Raw genomic sequence first — 9,258 nt, forward strand, 5'->3', positions numbered from 1 at the left:
CGTTGGTTTTTGCACCATGATAACATGAAAAAACGCAGTCACCTTACTTTTTCGACACATTCCGATTTATTAAGATTTCATTCGCCGGAATATGTCGCCGGGTCGATCACCCATCCCAAACTAATTTACTATGACGTCATGGTACTCTTCTGAGGATCAGATTTTGAAAAACGTGTTCATCGCAAATCTAGAAAGAAGAAAGAAAATCGGACCGAAAAACCGTAGCAGGACGCAACATAGGTGTTAAAAGATATGGAATAGAAAATGGGTAGGATCTTCTTCGTTGCGTAACGACCGTGTTAGTCATACATGTCGGATGAAGTTTAAGGGCTTACTAGACTTTTTTCCACTGTGTACGTGGATAGTCATTCCTTTCTCAAACGGGTGAAGGTCCGGTTACGGTTCATCGCACAGGTTCTAACAGGCGCTATGTTGAATGTCACATTTTCCACCTGCTAGTTGAAGTCTGCTATCACAGAATTCATCTTGGTTTGATTATTTCAAAGTTGCTTATATCAAACGCTGACATAAAATTATTTTCATAATTTTATCTACATCAAAGTATAACAAAATGCTGAATCCCATATGCATCACAAACAAGTGTTGGCGCACCTTATCTTTATTTGGTTGCTGTTGCATAAAGCTTTTCTTGTTGCATACACTACGCATCCTGGGACACACTAATCATACAGGGCAATGATGTCTTTTACGCTGACTATAGTCCCGGTTATCATAAGAAATGTCCCAAATACACCCATCAAAATGTTCTTCACCAACCGCCACTTCATCCAACCAAAGTCCGAAGGCCATCGGTGGACGGTGTCGACCAGTACAGGAAACCAGAGGGCTAAGATAGGGTTGAAAATGGATCCGATCATTTCAACGAACTAATGAACGACTGCACGATCATGTGCCACTGTCTTTTAACTCGTCGGTGCAGCTTACGCCATATGATTTCTTGTGGGACGTAGAAATATATACCAATCGAGAAGAGGAGTGCAACGGCCGACAGGACTTGGACGATTAACGCCAAGCTGGTAAGTAAGGAAAGAGCTGTGTTATATTGTGAAATTCTAACTCTCTACTTATCTGTATACTTTTCTTCGGTTGGGAAGTTCAGCGTGATAGCGCCCTGAATTGCATCGCCGTAACGGAGGTATCCCATCAACCCAAGAAAGCTATACAAGAATCCCAAGCAACTGATGTTGACGTTGACGATTCCCGGGCAGCCGAGGTAATGCTGAGGATTTTTCATCTGATTTGAAACGGGGAAAATAAGTTCAGTTGCATCGAACGCAAAGTATGCCGATCTGTGGGAAAAGCAATGTGGTGTAAATACGTAACTTACAGCTTAACAATGAACTTCTACCCACCCGAGGAATTTCGTCAACGAACTAAATGTTGGAAACATATACCGATCGTCAGTAGAAAGAGGTTCTCTAAAGATGTAATACAAAGAAATCACGACGTTGGCAATGATCAGCGTCGTCGCGATGGCCGAGAATGGGACCAGATATTTGATCTCCCTCACTTGGGTTATCACAATCGCTGGTATCGCGGCCATTAAAATATAGATCCGTACGTCCCAGTCGAGATCAGTTCTACTGTTGATAACGTCGTGTAGAGTAGTACCGACGAAGACCATATAAACCATGGGCGCAAACGAAATCATGAGGTAGTAATCGATGAAAGTTCTGGAATAGTAAAAAACAATGCGTTTGATGACCATAAAAGATTTGTTCTATGCAGCCTTATTACAAATGTTAAAAGATTCCGTTGAACCATATACTCACTTCAATATTTTGCCCAACGGCCTCGTCCTGACTGGACCAAGGGCAAACGCACGATCAACAGTTTGAGCATATGTCAGCATAGGGACACGATCTCTTTTGCAGATTTTATATGCGGTACCGACCTGTAACATTGCAATCGTCACAATAAAAGGTAAATTATGACTCACTTACACAGTTTGAATGAAAATAGACTACTCACTAGTAGATGCACACAATGTGAATAGAGTAGTCCTAGAAGAATCGTTCCAATAACTCCAAAAATAAGTCCTCCATTCCGTATGGCGTACGGCATCGATAGGATTCCCACACCCATGGCACCTTTCATCACGTGTATGAACGTTCCGATTGTGCTGTAATAGGAAGATCAAGACTTTCATTTCATAGCTCGATCAGAAAGAAGCAGATACTTTGGTGTCACTAAATAGGGCTTCGTTTTTGACTCACGAGATCGGTTTGTCCACGTTACGATGCTGATATGGGTCATAGTCCTCTTCTGGTGCAGTTTCGACTTGACCATCCTCACCAGTGGCGCTGACCTTTGTCAACGTTTCCGTCGATGTCATGTCCCTCTAGGAGTATTGCTGTTAACAATGACCAGCACCGTTAGATCACAGACACTGAATGCGGCGGGTCACATTATTTACTAGCATATCTGCGGGGTGTTAGGTTATTAAAACCGTCTTTCGCATATAAGATAGCCCCGTCATAACACAGTGCGTCAATTGGTATAATTGCCTGGAGATACAATCCTTTTCGGTGATAAGATATGGGCATTAATTTGAAATAAGACAGTTCATTAATCGGTACTGACAGTACGTTATTGCAGCTTTCTCTTATCGTCGATTAGCAAACGCTTTCTGAATTTTACATCTGTAAACAATAATTGAAATGTTTGATAAGCGCGATTTGCATCAAATTTACACTGCTTAGTGTTATGTTGTCAACGGTCTCAATGTTCCTCTAATACCCCTCCTTGACCCAACGAACTGGCTCAGAGCAATTTGCTAACACATACAAATATACAGCCAACCAAAATAAAGCTGATGATTGTTTGGATTACTTAATCCATTCAATGATGGGTTTATCACGAATGGACACCCTCAAACATTCTGAAACAAATTCCACCAAATTTATCGAAGTTGAGCGCTAGGGCATGATCCCATGCTGAGCCAATGTTATGTGGTTTTTAAAACTACCGATAAACGCATTATAAACAATTCACTCTAGTAGCTTGGCTATTGCCGATACTTTCGTCTATAGTTACTCGCTTCGTTTTCGTCTCCTTTCTTCTTCTTCTTCTCCTTCTTCTTCTTCTTCTCCTTCTTCTCCTTCTTCTCCTTCTTCTCCTTCTTCTTCTTCTTCTTTTTGGTCCGATTTTCTAACCGCTCGGCTGTCGCGGACCCCAACGTCGAGCATTCTACCAGTACAATTAGCTATCCGATTAATCTGATGAAGACCATATTGGTTGACCAAGTCGTAAAAATTATCGCTAGCATTAGGGCCTATTACGAGACTCGAACAACTCTCTCATCACACGGAAACCGCCGACTCGAACGTTAGAGAAAATTGCATTACGGTCACTTGTTCGAGTCGATGAAAGTTTCATCGATTTTTTTCCAAGCGCAACTGTCAGAGTGGTGTGAATCGACTGTTGCATTTTGTAAACAATGAAAAATTTGTGAAGAGTTCGGTGTGTGTTTTTCTCCAATTTAAAGCGAAAAGATACCTTCGCATTATGAAAACGCCATATTTTACTTCAAGTGTATCTTATGCATCGTAATTTACTATTGGAACTCCCGTGAGGTCTCTTCGATTGAACTTTTTGGCACTTTCCGTAGCACTAGACCACTACGGATAAAAATTTGTCGAATTCGAGATCCCGTTCGAGAACCGTAATGCAATTTTTCCCAAATTGTTCGACAGATTACTTTGATCGGTAAAAAAGTTCTCGAACGGGAGCCGAACGGAAACTCGAAGATGTAGCATAATGCAAATGTGCCGTTCGAGTCGGAAATTCTCTAACGTTCGAGTCTCGTAATAGGCCCTATTGTGTCTGCGATTTTTGATTAAAATTTTCGAATGGTTGATTATATATGTATGTGTACACAATTTGCATCTACGAAACCCAAAACAAACCGGCCTGCAATCTGACAGGACGATAATGAAATTTACGGATATCATATTCGAGTTTATAGACTCATTGATGAAGGTCACAAACGCGATGAAGGATTGCAAGATGTCATATTCCGGTTTCAAGGTGCGATAACGGAGTTCACAAAGCCGATCAACGCTTTTCAGCTTACGCTATCCATCGTAACAGGCTGTATGGTTTAACACTCACTTCATTCCAAAAATGTTGTTCCACCTATACCAGAATTTCTTCTTGATATGAAGCGACGTTTTCATTAATTTTGGCGTGAATTTGGCTTCACATTGGTTTGAGTACACTAAACTAAGAAACGAGTGCAGTAGGTATTTAAAAACTACTCGTGAGGAATACTTCAATAGAGAAATTAGCAAGCAACAGGGTAATAGTAAGGAACTTTGGAGGCTGCTTAAAAGCATGTTAAAACCCGACGAGAATACGGCTTCATGCGTGTTAGATAACTGTTTCGAATCAGATGAACCGGTGATCGCAGAAAGGTTCAACAATTTTTTTGTGAATAGTGTCATGCTTGTTAACCGGAACATTCCGACAGTAGACGAACCAGTCGGGCTGAGATAGGTTGCTGCTGACCAAAAATGTCCAAAGCTGACAGGAGTTTTCAAAGCGGAAGAGTTCCGCCCCATCAACATGCCGAGAAAGTGCTAGAGTTTATGATCAAGGATTAATTGGTGCAATACCTGGACCAATGCGGTTTGCTCACGATTCGGTATTTAGGAGAGGGAACTCAGTTGGATCAGCAATTATTTAACAGGTAGAACCCAGAGGACAGTTTTCAAAAAATCTGTTTTAGATCCTATTGAAAACACCCTAAATATTTTTGCTGATGGCACAGTAATATTTATATCGTGTAAGGACGTGAAACAGGAAGAGTTCCTTTTGAATGCTGACTTGGTGGGTCTGAATGGCTGGTTGAAATAGAAGAAAACGCGCATTAAACGCGCATTGGTAAAACACACTATATGGTAATGTCGAGGAGGGAGTAGATCGGCCAGCTTTCCTTTACCATCAATAAGGGACCAATTGTTCGAGTCTCCCAGGTTAAATATCTGGGAGTTACTCTGGACGACGGGCTTACATTCAGTGCACACATTGATGTGGTCATCGCAAGGGGTCACACATAACTGGGGAATGTAGAATCCACTGTTCTTTATTCCGTCCGTCACCTTACACTGTCGCCTAGCTACTAACCGATCGTTCGTTCTGGAACTTCTCTTTCCGTGCGATCGCTCTCTCTTTAGTTCTCCTTTCTTCTCTTCAATCCTTACTCCTACATCCCTTCCTTACTCGCAACTAAATTAAGGATAATTTTACACAAATTCGAAAAAAACAATTAAACAAAAAAATCGGTCAACAACTCAATTCTGTGATCTTCGGTTCCGATGATTTTCTTCCAGGCGTATTGGAGGTTGACAGAGTTCTTCCCAGGACTTCCACTGCTGCAGTTTATTTCTGAAACGGAGGATACGATTATTGATATCTATAAGGTCGTTTTAGTGTCCTCTTTGGGCGAATAGGATTATCATTTGGCCTTCTGAGTGCTTTACTTCCTGCATGAGTGCGCATTGGTGGTTGATCTGGCTGCTTTGGGGGTATCCGGTTCGTTACGGCGTTATCCTTTGTATGTACCTTTTTTAGGTGTGGCCGCCTGTATTTGACACCATTTCCGCTAACTACTGTTGTGTTGTTTCCGGAGCGTTTTATAACTTTATATATTTCTTGGCGGAACTTAGGCGCGCATTTGTCCGTGTCGTAGTTTTTCGTTAGAACCTCATCGCCGACTGTGATGTTTGAGGGTTTCGACTTCCTAAGCTTATCAGCGTAAAGTTTGCCTTTTTGTTTTTTGATAGCATCTTCGTCTTTGGTTTGTTCGTCCCTATTCCAGTAGGGGTCGCTCCTCAAAGAAGGGAGATCTTTAACCGGCCTACCGGTTAGTAGTTCTAAGGGAGCTTTACCAGTTACTGAATGAGGCGTAGTGTTGTATGCGTAGTTGTATTCTTTGATCGCTTTTCTCCAATCATTCCTCTGTGCTTTTGCTATAAGGAGAGTTCTTAACAATCCCCTATTTGCTCTTTCGACGAGGCCGTTCATCTGCGGCCAATATGGTATGGAATGTATCAGGCGGATATTTTGTTTACACAGTAAGCCTTGAATTCTTCACTGGCGAATGGTGGTCCATTGTCGCTACGAATAGTTTCGGGGTATGAGTGTTCGGCGAAGATTGTCTCTAGTGCGTCTATAGTTTTCTCTACGGTTGTAGCTTTCATTTCTATAATTTTGATAAAGCGGCTGTAGTAGTCAACGAGCACTAGAAAAGTAGCGAATTCTTTTGCCGAGAAAAAATTAACCGCGAGATGTTGCAACGCTCGATCGGGCATCTCCTTTCTTAACATGGGTTCGGCTGGCATTTGCTGGCTAACTGCTGTGCATCCAGCACATTCTAATATGCATTTGTTAACATCACGGTCCATGTAAGGCCACCAAACTCTTTCGCGAAGACTCCGGCGCATGCTCACAACCCCCGGGTGCCCTCTGTGCGCTATCTCTAAGGCTTTATCGCGTAGAGTGGCTGGGAGCACTATCCTGTCGTCTCTTACAACGATTCCATCAATGACTCCCAATTCTTTGGAGAATGCTTGGTAACGAACCAAGGACGGTGGCCAGCTATCAGCTTCTATTGCTTCCATAACCATGTTTAACCGTCCGATCAATAACCGGGTACCCGGGTACCCATTTCAGTTTCCATTGCAGAATTTTGTAACTTTTCTTCCGAATCGTTTTACGCCACTTTAGATCCCCAAAAATGAAGCACCAAATTTGCAACTACGCGCATAGTATTTAATAACTCAATAATAGTTATAAGTGATTAAACAAAACTTCCTCCACACAATAACCGGGTACCCGGGTACCCATCACATCACATAGGTATGAATATTAGGTTTATGGACAATAATATACCGTTTATCCAGGAATGCCTGTAATTTGTCTTCTGAATACATCAAATATAATACATTGTATTGTTTTTCAGGACTTTTAGCAATTTTAATTATAAACAATGCAGAAGTAGATAGAATATATTTTTTATACTATAAAACATTTTATTCCACATATACGTATTCGCAAATAAAATTGTGCACTGCACACATGTACTGCTTTATTGATTAGTTGTTTTCATAATATAATATAATATGTAAGATGCAAGGCAAGCGACATCTAAGAGATTAAAAAAAATGATAAAGGTCATCTTTGAGTAGATATTTTTGTAGTATATGTACCATGCATACTGTCCATGGTGTTCACTCCAGCTTTTGACCAGTTATTCAATTATTTCTAGTTTTTTCTCTAATTATTTCACTAATTTTCGCTTCCAGATGCATTGAGGATAGCATAATCACGGATTTTTCTTTTTTTGCATGTAGCTGCATATGGTTAATTTTTCATGGAAGCCGAACAATGTAGATAATTCTTCACGTTGTTTCAAACCTATCATGGAAAGTTGTATAAATGGTTTATTTTTTTCAAAGTACCCATAATTGTTAGGGTCCAGGACAGTAATAAGAAGCGACTTTATAAAAGAGAACTTTATAAGAAGCGACTAAATCCTTAACGATTCTCTTCCCAACGTTCTTCCAACGGCCAGCTTTCGATTTTCCAGTGTAAATCTAGCCAGTGAGAGGATACGAATTCAACATCCACCAGACTTTAATCCCATATTTGACTGGTTTGTAAAGTATGTATTGTGTAAACCTGGTTCGTCCACGGTACGGGAAAAGCTGCTCGCCGAATGCTAAGTACTGCGATGGTTTATAATTTTTTGCCAAATTACTATTTAGTATAGCCCATTTATGGCATATCGGAGCAGCTTTGTCATTTTAAATGTGCTGGGCATGAGTATTCGAATCATCGAATCGCATAAAACGCATTATGTTACTAAACTGATTGATGAATATTACTGCACGATATAGTTGATATGAATACGGCTTCCACATATCTCCTATAGAGAATTGGCGCCAGCTGATAGAAGAATAGGCAGGAAAGCATACTTCTTCTTCTTCTTGGCGTAACGACCTCTTGGTCATACCTGCCCGCTAAGGGCTTACGAGACTTGTTTCCCTGTTGTAGTACGTGGATAGTCAGTCCTCTCGTACAGGGGAGGGTCCGGTCTCGGTTGGGATTCGACCCCACGCCGTCGAGGTGGTGAGTCCCGGCGCTCATGGGCCGATTTTCTAACCGGCGCTACCGCTCGGCTGTCGCGGACCCCCAAAAGCATATATTTCTTCCAAATCAATTTCTTTCCACTTCAATGGTTTCTTCCCCGCATCATAGGTTGACTAAGCCTTCTTGTTTGAGTTTCGTATAATGATATCGATCATTTGTGGAGTAAAAAATAAATTGAAAGTATTGAGAATGGATAGCATTCCAGTAATCTTCGAAGGGCTACTTTTTTGCGACTCTTATCAGATTTTTCTGAATCAGAAACGAAATGTTAATTTTTATTAATAATTGATCATCTTTTTCAACTTTTGGAAAAAGTAGGTGCCTTCCTCGAAAAAAACAAACTAGGAAATAACGCCTTACCGTTTGTAGCTTGATGTATTATTCGTTGGGTAGAACCAACAATTTGTTAAGCTTTAATTTTTAGCCATTACTCAAAAAACCTTTGTTTAACGTTTTGATGGACTACAATTTTGATCAACTTTCATTTTTTCCCACCTTTTTGTTCCCGTTTGACATACAACAGATCAGTGAAGCCTTATTTTTCCCGCCTTGCTGTTCTTGCATGACAAATTACGGAATGACAAATCAAAGTGGATATAGTTAACAAATTTAGTCATGTGAAACTATCTAGTACTATAGCATTCTTAGCACTTTATACCAAATTCTATTGCCGGTTGAAATTCGACGATGCTTACACAAAAATCGCTCAACTTTGTAGCGCGCATCTAGTGGGTACCCGGGTACCCGGTTATGAGACGAAGGGTGAAACTTTGGTTAGTGATCTGACGGTTAAGGTTGTATCTTTACGTGTTTCTTCTCTGATGTCGTGTAGTGTAATTGCTGTTGTTCCATCAGTGATGTCGCATGGGTAGTGCTACGAGTCCTCATCGAAGGGTTTTTCTGCTTCGGTGGTCTGGTTACAAAGGCGAGAGAGGCTATCTGCTATGTTGGTTTTTCCGGGGATGTATTTGATCCGAAATTGATATGGTTGCAGACGAAGAGCCCAACCCTCGGCTCTCGAGCAAGCTCTTTTGCCATTTTGGTGCTTGCCTTCGAAAATATATTCTAGGCTTTTATGATCTG

At 41.0% G+C, this 9,258-nt stretch overlaps 1 pseudogene; it reads right to left on the reverse strand.

Moving 5' to 3' along the window:
* Positions 1-680: 680 nt before the first annotated feature.
* Positions 681-2,356, reverse strand: LOC131265324 (proton-coupled amino acid transporter-like protein CG1139; annotated as a pseudogene).
* Between the last annotated feature and the right edge of the window lie 6,902 nt (positions 2,357-9,258).

This window comes from Anopheles coustani, chromosome 3, assembly GCF_943734705.1.
Source record: "Anopheles coustani chromosome 3, idAnoCousDA_361_x.2, whole genome shotgun sequence".
Taxonomy (NCBI): domain Eukaryota; kingdom Metazoa; phylum Arthropoda; class Insecta; order Diptera; family Culicidae; genus Anopheles; species Anopheles coustani.